This window comes from Metopolophium dirhodum, chromosome 3 (genome assembly GCF_019925205.1).
Source record: "Metopolophium dirhodum isolate CAU chromosome 3, ASM1992520v1, whole genome shotgun sequence".
Taxonomy (NCBI): Eukaryota; Metazoa; Arthropoda; class Insecta; order Hemiptera; family Aphididae; genus Metopolophium; species Metopolophium dirhodum.
In genome coordinates, this window is record NC_083562.1 from 12,724,512 (window position 1) to 12,744,750 (window position 20,239).

The 20,239-nt window shown below is 29.5% G+C and overlaps 1 pseudogene; it reads right to left on the reverse strand.

Moving 5' to 3' along the window:
- Window positions 1–610: 610 nt before the first annotated feature.
- Window positions 611–1,654, reverse strand: LOC132940186 (uncharacterized; annotated as a pseudogene).
- Window positions 1,655–20,239: the final 18,585 nt, after the last annotated feature.

The following is a 20,239-nucleotide window of genomic DNA, read 5'->3' on the forward strand; positions in this document are numbered from 1 at the left end:
ATATACGTATATTGTAATAAATGTTCAAATGTCTAGTACATTATACAAAATTAACTTAAGTTCAATATAATACATTATAACAGGTGTTCAAATAAACATTTCATACCAAAAATTTTCAGTCTCTCTTCAATTTGAAATTTTTCTTCAAATTATCTACAAAATAAAAATGTTTAGTTTTTTTTTTCTTTTTATTAATTAAACATAAGACTTTCCTAGCCTAAGGCTATCTAAATCTAGGGATATTGAAAGTTTACATAATTTTTAACATTATAATATGATAATTAAAATTTTTAAGTACTATGGATAATTACAATTGGTATAAAATATAGTATGACATATAAAATTAATGATATTTGTTAGCATGAGCAAAATGTATACAAATAGATAAAATAGCAACGTGTTTATATAAACTAAAGTAAATAAAGATAAGTTATTGTAGGTATGGTCTGATATACGATGAAAAGATAGATAAAAAGGGAAAAACCTGTACACTATGGACAGAAACGTTTATTGACAATCTCGGTAAGGAGATTAATTAGTGGAGTAATTAAAGAGTTAAAATTAGAAATAAATTCTGATAAAACATTTGTGATGGATTCCATGGAAGAGGTTACCGTTTTGGTCGCTGCAGCATAGGATTTCCTTGGAAGCTGCCGAGCATGATCTCCTGGGACATTGTTTGACGAAGACTTTGTAGGCGTTGGTACATTTGTATTTTTGCGTTTTTTTGTAACGGATTGATAAACACGGCATCCTTTGTAGTTGGCCGTGTGTACCTCAGAACAGAGCGCGCATTTGGCTGGACTAGCTCGGTCCTTTGTGCAGTTCACGGTGCGGTGGTCTCCACCGCATTTGACGCACCTATGAATATGTTGACAGTAGTTATCGGTATGGCCGTAGGCTTGACAATTATGGCACTGAGGCGGACCACGGCGGGACAGATGAGGTTTTTCGATTATAACTTTGGTATCAAGTAGCGAAGTGATATTGAAAATATCTTTGTTATTATTCTGACGATATAAATCAACAAAAAATAATGGGAGACCGCGTCTATTTTTATCTTGGACATTGATAACTTGTTTCACAGAATGTCCTTCTTCCGACAAGGTGACAGAAATTTCCGTACACAATGTGGAATGGTGGAGATTTCTTATTGCGACTCTTAATGAGTGATTAACGCGTGCTTGAAAAGTATGAAAACTGGAATCAGTATATTATTGAGATGATTCAGAATAGTGTTGTAGTTGAGTACGCCTCTGGGATATACGATCAGGTATGATTTAGTAGACTTACAGGTAAATGCGTTTGGACCGGTCAACCTTGTTAGCTCATGTGTGAAGGCGGAGAAATTTGAGATGTCGGAGATGTAAAACGGAGGTGGCGTGACGTCTTGTGTATCGAGCGTAGGCTGCTCGATATTTTGTTTTGCAGGACCTGATTTTTCGTTGCAAACTGTCGCACTGTTGGTGGATGTATTAAATATGTTGTCACTAGAATCATCAGAGTACAAGGCGGCATACCGATTAGGTGTAACGAATTTTTTTGACTTTTTATCAGCAACTTTTGGCGAAATTGACAAATTTGAAAAATTGCGTTTGTTAGACATAGATGTCTGGAGCGAGTCGCCACCGGTGTCGTGGATTTTGTCTACCATATTATCGAACTGCGAGTGCGATAACGGAGCTCATAGGCAACTACGTGCGTGCACGTTGAGCGCAATAGCCGGACTTATAAATGTTTAGTAAATTGGAAGACTTGATTAAGTATTTAATCATTTATCTAAAAGAGATGTGCCGGGTCGCCACATTACTATATCGAGGGGCCATGGTGCAAGTGTCGTTCATAAATATCATAACATATAATATATTAGAAATACAAACTTAATATTTCACTAACAGTAAATATAATAAAAAAATATTACGAAATGTACTATACTCATATTATATTATGATTGTATTAGTTACAAACTCTTGAATTAAGAGTTATGTTTGAGGATTTAATTAATTTCCTAAAAGGAAATGCCTCAAGGTTGCCTCAGTAAGTTGAGGGACCGTAATTAAAGTGCCGTCCACCAATAAAGTACCCGAAAAAAAACGATTAATTCAAATATAGAAGGTACTTATAATATGATATACTTTTATCAAAGTATGATTGTGTTAGCCACAGTCTTGTGTAAATTATATTGTTTTATGTTTTCCCAATCCAATAATACAAAATACTGAAAATTAATGAAATCACAAATATTAGTACAATAGAGAGTCTGTGCATTGATTTACAAATTTGTCTTAAATGTACTTTTTGCATAGAGAATAATATGAAGGTGGGCTGGGCTTTTAATATCAGAGTATGGGACCCAGACCCACACTGTTTACACGAGTGAGCTGGATATGACTCCATCATAGATAATAGAGATATAACATAATGGTCTTATCAGCGATCTTCGAGGGGAACAATTGTGGCCAAATAAAGTATACCTATATCGAGTATCGACTATCAATATAAAGGAGCCTCAATTTGCCTTCCCCTCAGCATGGATTAAGGTGTCAACAATCAAAGAATCAACTTGATAATCAAACACTTAAGTTCAGCAACCTGCAACTCGGGATCTTTTTATTCTATGTTTCCTAATAAGTCATACGAAGGTCATACTAGGTAAACCTATGGTTAGTTGAAGCTACGGTGATGATAGACGACTATCATCACTGGTCGTGAGCTTTGCGATGATCTTTTCCTACTAACTATCAAGGTATTCGATATTGTAAACCAAACATTGAAAGAAAATATTTAAATATTATTAATTTGGTTAGGTGAGGTAAGGTGAGGATAGGACAGGAAATTAGACGATAACTAATTATCATAGTTTTTAACTCGGTCTTAAAGACTGTCAGCTAGAGTTGTACCAGTATAGTTATTAAAAACTTAAATACAGCCAACATAAATTAATGATTTTTTTACCACAACAAATCATAAAATGTAGATAGATATTTCACTATGTTTTTATTTGCATTTAGACTTTATAGTTCGTAATTTAATATTGACTGTACCCAGCCAAACACAATATTATTTTAAATTAAACATTATTTTATGTCCTTCATAAATAACAATCACATAGTAGAGTCCGTACAGGACCTTTTTCTCATTTAATTTCTTTGCATCCTTTATAAATTACATTCATTTTTATACATTTTCTTATACATATATTACGGTGATACACCTCTGATCATAATAATTGTTCGTATTATTATTATAATGTAAACAATACCTAGTTTTTGGATTGTAGTTAACATGTATTGCAGTATTTAGCATCCATCGTATTCTTTTGGTTAGTGTTATTTCACCCAGGTTTCTCAAACCATTTTTTTTTTTCGATTCATTGAACTCTAGTAGATTTTTTTGTATAAATATTTTTCGACAATAACCGGCTATACCTGGGAGTACACTGAGTACCTGTGTACATACTATATAATTTGAAAAGAGGCTGGCTAGGTTCTCTCACGTTCCCCATTCAATTAAATTTTTTATATATTTAACCTTTTTTTGATTTTTTATATATTTCTTTTTTTAAAACATTTACAACCTGGTGCCATATGATTTATTTAAAATTTTGAAAACCCTATGAAAAATCCTTCTTTAATGAACTAAATATTTTGAATAGTTTTTTCTGTTTAAGATACCGGACATTTTAGTTTGAAGTTTGTAATGTGTATTCACACAATATAATTAATTTCAATTTTTTTTTGTTTTCTAAAATGCATTTGCCTGCAGGCGCCCACACCCTCCTTCAATTTTTTTTAGTCATGTGACTAGTTGAAATTTTTGTATATACTTTTTAAACATTGATAACCTGGTGCACTTTGAATAATCCATCATAAATGAACTAAATATTTTGAATAGTTTTTTTCTGTTTAAGATTCTGGACATTTTAGTTTGAAGTTTTTAATTTCAATTTTTTTTTGTTTTCTAAAATGCTTTTGCCTGCGGGCGCCAACACCCTCATTCAATTTTTTTTTTTTGTTTTGTGACTAGATGAATTTTTTGTATAGACTTGAACAATAATAACTTGGTGCCTTATGAATAAACCTTCTTGATTGAACTAAATATTTCTATTAGTTTTTTCTTTTTAAGATTCTGGGCATTTAAGTTTGTACTTTGTAATGTGTATTCCAACAGTGACATTTTTTCCACATTTTTTTTTTGGTTTTCTAAAATGCATTTGCCTGCGGGCGCCAATACCCTCTTTCAATTTTTTTTTTGTTATGTAACTCTAGTTGAATTTTTCGTATATACTTTTTAAACAATGATAACTTGGTGCCCTATGAAAAATCCTTCTTTAATGAATTAAATATTTTGAATAGTTTTTTCTGTTAAATATTCTAGACGTTTTAGGTGGGACATTGTAATGTGTATTCCTACAATAATATTTTTTCCACATTTTTTTTTGGTTTTCTAAAATGCTTTTGCCTGCGGGCGCTAACACCTCCCTTCAATTTTTTTTTATGATTTTAACATAAGCCGAATTTTTTAAATATTAATAACCTGGTGCCATACGAATAATCCATCTTTAATGAACTAATTTTTTTTCTTTTTAAGATTATGGGCATTTGAGTTTGTACTTTGTAATGTGTATTCCAACAGTGACATTTTTTCCACATTTTTTTTTTGGTTTTCTAAAATGCATTTGCCTGCGGGCGCCAATACCCTCTTTCAATTTTTTTTTTGTTATGTAACTCTAGTTGAATTTTTCGTATGTACTTTTTAAACAATGATAACTTGGTGCCCTATGAAAAATCCTTCTTTAATGAATTAAATATTTTGAATAGTTTTTTCTGTTAAAGATTCTAGACGTTTTAGGTGGGACATTGTAATGTGTATTCCTACAATAATATTTTTTCCACATTTTTTTTTGGTTTTCTAAAATGCATTTGCCAGCGGGCGCCAACACCTCCCTTCAATTTTTTTTTATGATTTTAACATTAGTCGAATTTTTGAAATATTAATAACCTGGTGCCATACGAATAATCCATCTTTATTGAACTAATTTTTTTTCTTTTTAAGATTCTGTGCATTTAAGTTTGTACTTTGTAATGTGTATTCCAACAGTGACATTTTTTCCATATTTTTTTTTGGTTTTCTAAAATGCATTTGCCTGCGGGCACCAACACCCTCTTTCAATTTTTTTTTTGTTATGTAACTCTAGTTGAATTTTTCGTATATACTTTTTAAACAATGATAACTTGGTGCCCTATGAAAAATCCTTCTTTAATGAACTATATATTTTGAATAATTTTTTCAGTTAAAGATTCTAGACCTTTTAGGTTGGACTTTGTAATGTGTATTCCTACTATAATATTTTTTTTTAAATTTTTTTTTTTTTTCTAAAATGCTTTTGCCTGCGGGCGCTAACACCTCCCTTCAATTTTTTTTTATGATTTGAACATAAGCCGAATTTTTTAAATATTAATAACCTGGTGCAATACGAATAATCCATCTTTAATGAACTAATTTTTTTTCTTTTTAAGATTCTGGGCATTTGAGTTTGTACTTTGTAATGTGTATTCCTACAGTAACGTTTTTTCCACATTTTTATTTGTTATCTAAAATGCTTTTGCCTGCGGGCGCCAACACCCTCATTCAATTTTTTTTTTTTGTTATGTGACTAGATGAATTTTTTGTATAGACTTGAACAATAATAACTTGGTGCCTTATGTATAAACCTTCTTGATTGAACTAAATATTTCTATTAGTTTTTTCTTTTTAAGATTCTGGGCATTTAAGTTTGTACTTTGTAATGTGTATTCCAACAGTGACATTTTTTCCACATTTTTTTTTTGGTTTTCTAAAATGCATTTGCCTGCGGGCGCCAATACCCTCTTTCAATTTTTTTTTTGTTATGTAACTCTAGTTGAATTTTTCGTATATACTTTTTAAACAATGATAACTTGGTGCCCTATGAAAAATCCTTCTTTAATGAATTAAATATTTTGAATGGTTTTTTCTGTTAAAGATTCTAGACGTTTTAGGTGGGACATTGTAATGTGTATTCCTACAATAATATTTTTTCCACATTTTTTTTTGGTTTTCTAAAATGCATTTGCCAGCGGGCGCCAACACCTCCCTTCAATTTTTTTTTATGATTTTAACATTAGTCGAATTTTTGAAATATTAATAACCTGGTGCCATACGAATAATCCATCTTTATTGAACTAATTTTTTTTCTTTTTAAGATTCTGGGCATTTAAGTTTGTACTTTTTAATGTGTATTCCAACAGTGACATTTTTTCCACATTTTTTTTTGGTTTTCTAAAATGCATTTGCCTGCGGGCACCAACACCCTCTTTCAATTTTTTTTTTGTTATGTAACTCTAGTTGAATTTTTCGTATATACTTTTTAAACAATGATAACTTGGTGCCCTATGAAAAATCCTTCTTTAATGAACTATATATTTTGAATAATTTTTTCAGTTAAAGATTCTAGACCTTTTAGGTTGGACTTTGTAATGTGTATTCCTACAATAATATTTTTTTTTAAATTTTTTTTTTTTTTCTAAAATGCATTTGCCTGCGGGCGCCAACACCTCCCTTCAATTTTTTTTTATGATTTTAACATTAGTCGAATTTTTTAAATATTAATAACCTGGTGCCATACGAATAATCCATCTTTATTGAACTAATTTTTTTTCTTTTTAAGATTCTGGGCATTTAAGTTTGTACTTTGTAATGTGTATTCCAACAGTGACATTTTTTCCACATTTTTTTTTGGTTTTCTATAATGCATTTGTCTGCGGGCACCAATACCCTCTTTCAATTTTTTTTTTTGTTATGTAACTAGTTGAATTTTTCGTATATACTTTTTAAACAATGATAACTTGGTGCCCTATGAAAAATCCGTCTTTAATGAATTAAATATTTTGAATAGTTTTTTCTGTTAAAGATTCTGGGCATTTAAGTTTGTACTTTGTAATGTGTATTCCAACAGTGACATTTTTTCCACATTTTTTTTTGGTTTTCTAAAATGCATTTGCCTGCGGGCACCAACACCCTCCTTCAATTTTTTATTTGTCATGTGACTAGTTGAATTTTTTGTATAGAATTGAACAATAATAACTTGGTGCCTCATGAATAAACCTTCTTGATTGAACTAAATATTTCTATTAGTTTTTTCTGTTTAAGATTCAGGGCATTTAAGTTTATACTTTGTAATGTGTGTTCCAACCGTAACATTTTTTCCACATTTTTTTTTGGTTTTCTAAAATGCATTGCCTGCGGGCGCCAACACCTCCCTTCAATTTTTTTTTATGATTTTAACATAAGTCGAATTTTTGAAATATTAATAACCTGGTGCCATACGAATAATCCATCTTTAATGAACTAATTTTTTTTCTTTTTAAGATTCTGGGCATTTAAGTTTCTAGGTAATCAATGTCAACTTTTAAATGAATAATACATAATACATATAATAATTAATATTTTCAATAATAATAATAATAATAATAATAGGTAATCAATGTCAACTTTTAAATGAATAATACATATAGTAATTACATATAATAATTAATACTTTCCTTAATAATAATAATAAATAATACTCTTGATATTAAACGGGTAAATATTTTAATGATACGAGCTTAATAAATTGAAGTTTACTAATTTCATTATTTTTGTACTCCGTCATTTGTTTTCTGAATTTGGCGGTCAGTCTTATTTTTAAGTTATATTATAGCTAATTGAACTTTTTGGTATTTTCATATAATATATCCGGTGTAGTCACTGGCACACTGCGCTTGCTCGAAAAATTAAAATCAAAAACATCCCTCGACTTGTTATGTAAATCCACCATGGGTGGGTGTCAGAATTATTTTTGCATCATCAATTTTAAAACGTTGATTTACCTAGATTAAAAAAAAAATTAATTTGTTATACTTAAGCTCGGTAAACTTTAAGCGTTGTACGGGTGCGTAAAACACCGAAAATCGTGAACTTCGTAAGGCTATACCATAAATACTAAAATACCAATGGTTTCCCGGTAGTAGAGTTTTGGACAAGTACCTACATAGGTAACTTATAATAATTCATATTGTAAATTAATTAGGTACCAAAAAAATATAACTTCTCAAACACTGTGTCTCTTGGCACTGCCGGGAGAATGTACTAGAATGTCTATAAACTTGCGGACCAGTTTGTATTGTTAAATTTGGCATGCGAACTATAATTGAAATAGAAAACCAGAATAGGTGCATTGCAGATGACAAAGATTTCTGTAAAAGAACATACGATTTATCAATATACCGTATAGGTATTGAGTATAATACTATAATATAAAAGTTCTATGAATTTATCATAGTAAATAATATATTTTATAATATCTATGGCTATCGTCAATTGTCGAAATTCGTCGGCGACGGTTAACAATTCTAATAATTTCAGCAAATACTATTGTATTATAAATATAATATATTGTATATTTTGATTTCAGTGAACAAAAAAATAATAAGCAACTCATATAAACGGACAGTTCGTTAAACCGTACATATTATATAATGTAATTTTTAATACAAACTCGCAAATTTCATTATGATCCGGTTATTTTCATAAAGTATTTTGATACTTTCAAGTTTCAGTTCAGAGCGAGATGAAGATGGATAAAGATAGTTTCTTCGGCGATGGCGGCACTCTAGCTACGTTTCACCGGAAGAGTAGATGTTTACGAGTAAGTTTGTTTTCATATTAATACCTACTATTTTACATTTACTTTTTAGACTTAAATTTGGCGTAAAATAGGAATTATTCTTGTTTTTTTAAATAATTTTTTCGAAAAATATATGTAACATGTATAGCTCATACAATTATGAATTTATAGTTAATAGAAAAAAATACCTACAACTAAATTAAACTAAAAATAAACATATGATTACATATACTGAGTGCCTATAAAATAATATTATATATGAAAATTGAATCTTTATTACGAATACTTATCGTTTACACAGACCACAAGAAAAAATAATTAAAAATATTAAAAAATAAAGAACAGATCATTGTAAAATTAATACAGTCATCGATCCGCTCAGAATCTAGAATTATAGACTTGGAGTTTTAGAAATCTAGTTGGTATTATAGTATTTGATGAATTTACTGTATACGTTGATGGCTTTATGTTAACTCTAAAATCCAGTAATCACATTTTTATTTAATAATTCATAAAATACAATATGCTCTTAAAAAAATATTCTTGTGCTTCTGATATCTATTCTCCACCTTAATCAATAATTAAATTGATAAACGAAAATAATAATTTAAATAATACCCATATCATATTATTATAATCAAAATTATAAACTATTTTGGTTTATTGTCATATCAAATTTCAATGAACAAAGTATTGTTCCTTAACACGGAACTCTTTGATATAAAAAGTTGCATTATATTATATCCGTGGATTCATCATATTGATGTACCTAGTATAATATCTATCATTTATTTATTTATCTATGGCAAATCTCAAAGTCGTTGCAGAAGACACATTCGACTAAAAATTCTAAAATTTCAATAAGCAAAGAAGATATTCTAAGTTCTGTTTCTGGAGCGTTTCCTCATCGGCGTCGCAGTTCACACACGTCACGGATTCCGCCGAAAGAGTCGATAATTCAAGCAAGTTTGTTTTATATTCTTTTGGGGCTTAAATTTACTTTTAAGACTTAAAATAAATATTTAATGTCACGAAAAATGTGCTATCCAAGTATTGTAGGCTATATTTTAGTTCCGAACTAGAAATGTATAAAATACGTGAGATATAAACGTCGTCGTCGTTTTTCCAGTCCCTATTCGTAGAATAATTATAATTAATAGGTGCATACCTTTATAGGGTACTCAATATATATATATATATATGTTTTGGTTTAATTTATAGAAATATATGTTATAACTTATAACTGATAGTAGTCATAAGATACAATTTTAATTAATAACTGGTATTTTTTTTTCCAAATACAACGTTATAAGTTATAGGTAGCTATTAATTTAGTGTCACATACTTAACTTCTATTGTTCACCTAATATCTATATTCTATATCATAGGGATTAGGGCAAAAAAAATTCTTGTGCTTCTTATATCTATTCACCACCTTAATCAATAATTAAATTGATAAACTAAAATAATAATTTAAATAATACCTATATCATATTATTATAATTCATAAAAGTAATATTCACGGAATGGTCAACTGCCTAACCTGACGTGTAGTGCGCACTTATGAATAACATACCTACTCATATACTCGTATAGGTATATAAATAGTGTAATACTATATACACGAATGTGTTACCTTTTATGTCCCTAAAAGTTCAAAAGTTATTATTAAATTTATTTATTTTTTTACATACAGGTAGGTTACATTACAAGACTCTAATTAAAATCACATTTATTTTTGTTTTTTCGAACACAATGTTTCAAAAATTATTAATTAATATATAATTTATTGGTATAGTATTAAATAAATTAATGAAATATAACAAACACACCTACTATAATTATTAGTAATAATAATATATCCATGGATAAATTATTAAAATACAAAACGAACAAACGAAAAACGATTCTGAGCAAAGACATTGTTAACTAATAAATTATATTGAGATTAAAGTAATTTATTTTACTATTAGGCATTAGTACCTACAATATAGTAGGTTAAAGTCATTTTTGCCCAAAAAATTACATTTGAAAGTGTAATCGTGTATATAAATTATAATAATATACTCTAAAAGTTTCATAAATCCGCGAATACCTACTATTTTTAAATTACAACAAAATAACTAAAATCGTTATTCTTGGTTTTAATATGTAATTTCGTCCAAATTTTAACTTATAATATCTGTAAAAAGGGACTGAGCCGGTGAGATACTGGGAACTTTCCCGGTGGGCCGCTACTCAAAACTTATATACTCGCTAGGCGTAGAGTAGTTTTTAAAATCCAGTTGTTATAGGTGTACAAAAATTAAGATATTATGATAAATACCTTAAATAATAATACTTTTCCTACAACTGTTAATTTATTGTTACCTAGGTATATCACATTCTTTAATTTAAATTCTGGTAGTCGAGTATTGGACAAGTACGTAACTTATAATTCGTATCGTAATTTAATTACTAAAGAAATATTATTTCCCCAACAGTGTCTAGGGCCACCGGCAGGATAATGCATTATAGAATGTCTATAAACTTATGGTCTAGTTATGCTTAAAATTGGCATGAGACCAACAACTGGGGGCTTGTTCTGGAAAATTTAAATGGTCTAATAAGGTTCATCTCATTATTTGAATTAAATTAATTTTTAACCGATTGTTGTGTTAATCAATTTTTTAATTTATTTCATTCAACACACTCGTCTCAGTTTTCTAGTACCTCTAGATTTCTCACAAAATTCATATCTCACAGCTTTCATATTCAAAACCAAAAAAAATATGTATTTTTTTCGTATTTCAATCTTTTTTTTCGAACACCAGAATATATTAAAGATCATAAAGATACTATATAAATTATAATAATATACTCTAAAAGTTTCATAAATCCGCGAATACCTACTATTTTTAAATTACAACAAAATAACTAAAATCGTTATTCTTGGTTTTAATATGTAATTTCGTCCAAATTTTAACTTATAATATCTGTAAAAAGGGACTGAGCCGGCGGGATACTGGGAACTTTCCCGGTGGGCCGCTACTCAAAAATGATTTGTTATTGCTATATATTTATAATTATTATTAATATAGAAGATCAGCATATATCGGTAGAAAATCGGTATAAATATGAATTATAAATATTTTTTATTTTCATACCATGACGCGTGTGTGAAAAATTGTTTATATTAAGTGCTTAAGATGTTAGATTTCGGTACGGCTGATTGTCCACCCCCCTCACTCTTCAGCATCAATGCATCAGAAATTATTATTTATAATTAGGCCACGGATTTAAATATAAACTGCATTTTCTGAATTTTCTATGACATTGCTTTCCAAGCAAAGTATTCGTTTCATATATTATCAACGAATTGAAAAATGAAATTAGAACATTTATATGGGTTGAAGTCAAATATTTCAAGGAATTTTTCTTGTTTTTAATGCATTTAAATCCACGTCCTATTTATAACTTAAAGTTATATTGTATTTACCAATCGATTAGTGTACACAATAAAAAATATAATATTATTGATGGGTTAATAACTATAACTATAACTATAACTTTTATGTAGGTAGGTACAGTTTTGTATGTTCAATGTAACGTTCTTAATTCAAAAGTTAGCTAATGAGTCAAATGATTTTGTCAAGGGGGGTGGGGGAGGAGGATATGGCTGATTTTTTAACATTCACAATTTAAAGTGTTCATTCCCTCCTACGCTACTCTAAGGAGAAGTGACACAATTTCGTAAGAGAGGAGGCGTGAAAATGTTTAAAAAAAAACACGAATTTATTTAGTTATTTTGTTATTTAGGTAATACATATTAATTAATAGGTATTTCTTAAATTCTTTTTATTATTTTATTTGAAACATTATTTTTAAGTATTGGATCAATAAAACTATTTTTATTTAATTACTATTTTATATCAATTAGAATTTGTTAATAAACCAAGTAATAAATAAATGGTTACCAAGTAAAAAAAACCGTTATCTATATTGTAAATTTGAATTCAATTTACCGCATAGAAACAAATAAATGTTTTTTTGAAGATAATGTAAAAATATCCATCATCCATCGGTTAGGACCATATATAATATTATATGTATATTCTATGATTAGGACGGTGAGGTTATAATTATAAATAATCCATGGCAAATGACAATCGTCTGAGACGAACAGCGATTCCAATACTTACTCACATATTTCGTTCCATTCTGGTTATTAAACTAGGTGCCTATTTTTATAAATGTCATTAATCTCAATACTTCCAGACTGAACTTTTGGATCGGAGATATGAAGACGCGCGCTGCATTTTCCTTGGCGGAGATGCACAGCTCTGACACTAGACAATATTATACACTCGGAGGAAACGCGTTTCGCCGGAAGAATAAATAAGTACGTAAGTCTTGTCCTTCTACTCTGTTGAAGCGGTAGACCTAATGTAAATATTTATTGTCAGACAAACTTATATAACCGCTAGACGTAGAGTAATTTTTAAAATCCAGTTTTTATAGGTGTGCAAAAATTATGAAAAATACCTTAAATTATAATACTTTGCCTACAACTGTTAATTTATTGTTATAGTAGAATAATTTTTAAAATTTGAAATCAATGATTAGGCAATGCTTTTATAAGTAGGAAGGTAGGTTTTTATACCTACCTAATAAAATAAGAAAATACATAATGATTAATGTTATTTAATATGATTTGTAAGTACATAGCAGATCATACCAAGAGAACATCTCAAACGTACGTTTTTTTTTTTGGGGGGGGAGGGGGGTTTACGGGATATACCTAAGGGAAATTCTGGTAGTCGAGTATTGGACAAGTACCTACGTAATTTATAATTCGTATCGTAGTTTAATTACTAAAAAAATATATTTTCCCCAACAGTGTCACCGGCAGAAGAATACATTATAGAATGTCTATAAACTTGTGGTCTAGTATATGGTTAAAATTGGCATGCGACCAACAACTGGGGGCTTGTGCTGGAAAATTTAAATGATCTAATAAGGTTCATCTCATTATTTGAATTAAATTAATTTTTAACCGATTGTTGTGTTAATCAATTTTTTAATTTATTTCATTCGACACACTCATCTCAGTTTTCTAGTACCTCTAGATTTCTCACGAAATTCATATCGATCATCTCACAGCTTTCATATTCAAAACCAAAAAAATATGTATTTTTAGCTTATTTCAATATTTGTCATCGCACAACCCCGTCTGAAATAGAAAACCAGAATATATTACAGATCATAAAGATACTAGTATTCTATACTAGATAAGTGTCAATGAGCGATATGTAGAGAGAGATGGAGATGGAGCGAGATGTAGACGGATGAAGATAGCTGTTTCTTCGACGACAGGGTGTGCTGCAGTACAGCTAGGTTTCACTGGAAGAGTCGATGTTTATGCGTAAGTTTGTTTTCATATTATTTTGGGGCTTAAATTTACTTTTTAGACTTGAATTAAATATTTGTTGTCACGGAAAATCTGTTAACTCGGTAACGTAGAACCACATACGTTTACTACTACCTACCAAAGGATGTATAATAATAATAAATTATACGCCGCGCCAGTTCGAACGATCCAAACGCTGTCTTACTCGTAGACGAGTTCTAGTTGATAACTGACTTGTGAATAAATATAATTTTTGTTAGGTATACAAATAAAACTAATAAATCCTTGAATACAACATTTAAAAATACAAACTCTGTATAATAAAAATTAATATTAGTTATTTATTGGTAGGTTTATATAATATCTGTAGACTGTAACGCATAGGTTATTAGAATATTGTAGAACATTTTACTGCAAGATGCGTGTTATTTCAGAAATGGTATTCGTCAGTGAACATTTTCCAATTGGGAATAATATATCATAAGCAGACTGAAATGTGTGAGCGTTTCAGTGTTTCGAAGACTAAGTTTGGTAGGAGATTTTGATTCCGTCACGGGGTATGTATTTTCTTATTTTTCAGTAGGTTTCTTTTTATTATTGTTAATTGATCAGGGGATGTATTGCCCGAAACTTTTCAATTATTTGTATTGTAATTATACTGGTATAACACTATTCCGGCTATCAATAAAGTCGTGTTAAAAATTAGAAAATTGGTCAGGTATGATATTTTATTTACTAATTCTTTCGAGTAGGGAATTCGCTCAATGATATTTAAATATTTTCACCGTTAATCAAGTACGATGACTTGTAGGTAACTAGAGACTGAGTGAATATGAATTAGGAAGTGTGTGATATGGGGCATATAAGGAAATGGGTCAACAGGATTTCAGAATGCTTGGTTTATGAAACGGAAAGATGAAAAAGAATTGTAAGGTTAGGGTAGGTAAGACTGAAGAAGAGATGGATAGACAGAATACCGATCATATGGAGGTGTGGAATGAGAGTGGCTGAACCTGTATATAGCTGTGAGAGACGGGGGAAGAAAAAGTGTAAAGGTAGAATAGTTATGTTAACAACGCCGAATACGTAGGAAAGGATCTTGAATTGCAAAGGCCACTTGACTCTTTGGCTGAAACTACCGTTATCAGTTGATATAGGTTTACGGCCTTGACTTATAGGATAGAATAAAAAGATCTGTTGCTGGTTGTGATGTCAGCGCACTATTTGTTTTCCATCTTTGATCCACGCGTAGCATACCAAATGTACGATTAAGAAAACACTAAAATGATTGTGTGTGGGTCAGAGAGAGAAATAAATGGTGCGCTAAAAATCTGACATCCTCTTAAGTGTTATCAAGTTGAAGAAGCAGTTGATTGTTGACAATTTGACATCTAAAGGTAAGATTATTATCTAGGCAACCTCATGGGCTTTTTATTATATTTTAATTTTAACGCGAGTTATGAGTATTTTAAAATTGTTAATTTTTTATACATTTTAAAATAAGTACTCATAACTCGCTTTAAAATTAAAATATACTAAAAACCCATGAGGTAGCCTAGATAAAAATCTTACCTTTAGATTTTATAAGAGGTCAATTCACTCTAATTTTTAAATTAACGAGCTACACATGTTTGGCTAAGCGTAAAATTTGCTATGTTACGCACTTGTAAGACGGAGACAACACATGCGGGTATAACGTCCTCTTAACTATCATGATTGGAAATAAAATTGATTAGCAGGGCTGTGAATTTAATGCAATGAAAAATTGTTAAAAATTTGTCTGCATGTATGTACTAAAAACAGGCAAAATATGCACTTCAAATTCAAAAAAAATACTGAATGAAAACGTTTTTATTAAAATTTTTTTAAATTAATAAATAATAATTCAAATTGATTTACAAAAAAAAATTCTTTATTTACACAATTCGTAGGTAGATACCTATTTATTTTTCTAAACGGATGAACCGAAGAAATCATGAAATCATGCAATTAATATGAACTAACCCAAAAAAAAATATTATGAAATAAGATTTTGGCCGAATCTGGTATAGCTAAAAAGCATGTAAAATCATTTAATTCACAGCCCTGGTAATAAGTTATGATTTATCTGTAGTGGGAACCGGGGTACAGTGAGACGCATATTGGTAACGGTGTTGTAACAATAGGGATCTCCCGAAAAAATACGTACTAATAGTTCAAACAAATCACAAAAGCCAACTGTAATAAATATTAATTTATGAAAAAGTATGTTAAAAAGCATTATTATTAGAAATGAAACAAAACTATGAACTGTGGACCGTAACATAATATAGGTATTTCTATATTTTTAGCTCTATAATTTCTGTTAAAATATTAGGAAAATGTATTAAGTTTAATTTAACTACAACATTCTAGTAGAGTCTGAACAAATTTGGTTCCACGACTCTGAGCATACAAACTTTAAATATACTAAACTACGGGCCTGAAATTTAGTTTATACAGATCTAAATAATCCAAAACATATATTGCTTCAAAATATAAAAATAAAGTGTCTTGTATTGTAGTAGGTAGGTAACTATCAAAAAAAAAACTAAAAAAAAATCATACTTGAAATCTATGTATAATATACGTATATTGTAATAAATGTTCAAATGTTTACTATAGTACAATATAAAAAATTAACTTAAGTTCAATATAATACATTATAACAGGTGTTCAAATAAACATTTCATACCACAAATTTTGTTAATTCACACAGTCTCTCTTCAATTTTAAATTTTTCTTCAAATTATCTACAAAACATAAATGTTTAGTAAATTGGAAGACTTGATTAAGTATTTAATCATTTATCTAAAAGAGACGTGCCGGGTCGCCACATTACTATATCGAGGGGCCATGGTGCAAGTGTCGTCCATAAATATCATAACATATATTATATTAGAAATACAAACTTAATATTTCACTAACAGTAAATATTATAAAAAAATATTACGAAATGTACTATACTCATAAAAAAACGATTAATTCAAATATAGAAGGTACTTATATCATATACTTTTATCAAAGTATGATTGTGTTAGTCGCAGTCTTGTGTAAATGATATTGACTTAAGTTCTCCCAATCTAATTATTCAAAATACTGAAAATTAATGAAATCACAAATATTAATACAATAGAGAGACCGTGCATAGATTTACAAATTTGTCTTAAATTTACTTTTTGCATAGAGAATATGAAGGTGGGCTGGGCTTTTAATATCAGAGTATGGGGGACAGGGCTGGGATTTCATATAATGAATTGAAATATTTGTGGACACTGGACGACCAAAAGGGCCATCCTCCATAGCATGTTTCAATAAGTCCAAAATAAAATTAATTGAATAAGTTATAAAGTTGCTCTCCCATGCTCGACATTATCCTGGAATTTTTTAAAAAAAACATGAAGCTAAAAAAAATCATTAAAAATGTTGTTTTAAAAAAAACCTTTCATGTGCATGTGTTGTCTCCAAGTGTGTGTTGTGAGAGGATAGATGCTGATAAATCATTAATAGAGACTCGTTGATCGCTTTTATGTGTTTCAAATTGTTTACACGAGTGAGCAGGATATGGCTCCACCATAGATAATAAAGATATGGATGTCCTATCATAATGGTCATATCAGCGGTCTTCGAGGGGAACAATTGAGGCCAAATAAAGTATACCTATATCGAGTATCGACTATCAATATAAAGGAGCCTCAATTTGCCTTCCCCTCAGCATAGATTAAGGTGTCAACAATCAAAGAATCAACTTGATAATCAAACACTTAAGTTCAGCAACCTGCAACTCGGGATCTTTTTATTCTATGTTTCCTAATAAGTCATACGAAGGTCATACTAGGTAAACCTATGGTTAGTTGAAGCTACGGTGATGATAGACGACTATCATCACTGGTCGTGAGCTTTGCGATGATCTTTTCCTACTAACTATCAAGGTATTCGATATTGTAAACCAAACATTGAAAGAAAATATTTAAATATTATTAATTTGGTTAGGTGAGGTAAGGTGAGGATAGGACAGGAAATTAGACGATAACTAATTATCATAGTTTTTAACTCGGTCTTAAAGACTGTCAGCTAGAGTTGTACCAGTATAGTTATTAAAAACTTAAATACAGCCAACATAAATTAATGATTTTTTTACCACAACAAATCATAAAATGTAGATAGATATTTCACTATGTTTTTATTTGCATTTAGACTTTATAGTTCGTAATTTAATATTGACTGTACCCAGCCAAACACAATATTATTTTAAATTAAACATTATTTTATGTCCTTCATAAATAACAATCACATAGTAGAGTCCGTACAGGACCTTTTTCTCATTTAATTTCTTTGCATCCTTTATAAATTACATTCATTTTTATACATTTTCTTATACATATATTACGGTGATACACCTCTGATCATAATAATTGTTCGTATTATTATAATAAAAACAATACCTAGTTTTTGGATTGTAGTTGACATGTATTGCAGTATTTAGCTTCCATCGTATTCTTTTGGTTAGTGTTATTTCACCCAGGTTTCTCAAACCATTTTTTTTTCGATTCATTGAACTCTAGTAGATGTTTTTGTATAAATATTTTTCGACAATAACCGGCTATACCTGGGAGTACACTGAGTACCTGTGTACATACTATATAATTTGAAAAAAGGCTGGCTAGGATCTCTCACGTTCCCCATTCAATTTAGTTTTTTATATATTTAACTTTTTTTGATTTTTTTATATATTTCTTTTTTTAAAACATTTACAACCTGGTGCCATATGATTTATTTAAATTTTTTTATTTGCCTCTTAAAATGCGTTTGCCTGCGGATGCCCACGTTCCCCTATCAATTTTTTTTCATAAATTTAATTCAATTGATTTTTAATATGAATATTTTCAAATATGTAAGTCTTCAAAGAATACTAAATGTTTAATTTTATCTCATTTGTGTATGCTTTCTGATGTTAATTTGTCTACAGGCTTCCGCGCTCACCTCCACATTTTTTTTATGTTATTTAATTCCTATTGATCTTTTTATATAGATTATTTAAACACTGACAAGCCAGTGTCATCTAAAATTTTTTTGCCTTCTAAAATGCATTTGCCTGCTGGCGCCCACATCTTCTTTTCAATTTTTTTTTTATGAATTTATCTTTAGGTAATGAAATTGTATACATTTTTTTAAACATTGGCAACCTGGTGCTCTATGAAAAATCCTTCTTTAATGAACTAAATATTTTGAATAGTTTTTTCTATTTAAGATACCGGACATTTTAGTTTGAAGTTTGTAATGTGTATTCACACAATATAATAAATTTCAATTTTTTTTTTGTTTTCTAAAATGCATTTGCCTTCAGGCGCCCACACCCTCCTTCAATTTTTTTTTAGTCATGTGACTAATTGAAATTGTTGTATATACTTTTTAAACATTGATAACCTGGTGCACTTTGAATAATCCATCATTAATGAACTAAATATTTTGAATAGTTTTTTTCTGTTTAAGATTCTGGACATTTTAGTTTGAAGTTTTTATTTTAAATTTTTTTTTGTTTTCTTAAATGCTTTTGCCTGCGGGCGCCAACACCCTCATTCAATTTTTTTTTTTTTGTTATGTGACTAGTTGAATTTTTTGTATAGACTTGAACAATGATAACTTGGTGCCCTATGAATAAACCTTCTTGATTGAACTAAATATTTCTATTAGTTTTTTCTGTTTAAGATTCTGGGTATTTTAGTTTGTACTTTGTAATGTGAATTCCTACGATTTAATTTCTTCTACAATTTTTTTTTTTGGTTACTGAAATTGCATTTGCCTGTATGCGCCAACACCACCCTTCAAATTTTTTTTATGATTTTAACTTTTGCCGAGTTTTTTAAATATTGATAACCTGGTGCCATACGAATAATCCATCTTTAATGAACTAATTTTTTTTCTTTTTAAGATTCTGGGCATTTTAGTTTGTACTTTGTACTTAGTTTCCACATTTTTTTTTGGTTTTCTAAAATGCTTTTGCCTGCGGGCGCCAACACCCTCTTTCAATTTTTTCTTTTAGTACTGTAACTCTAGTTGAATATTTCGTATTTACTTTTTAAACTTGATAACTTGGTGCTCTATGAATAATCATTCTTTAATAAACTAAATATTTTGAATAATCT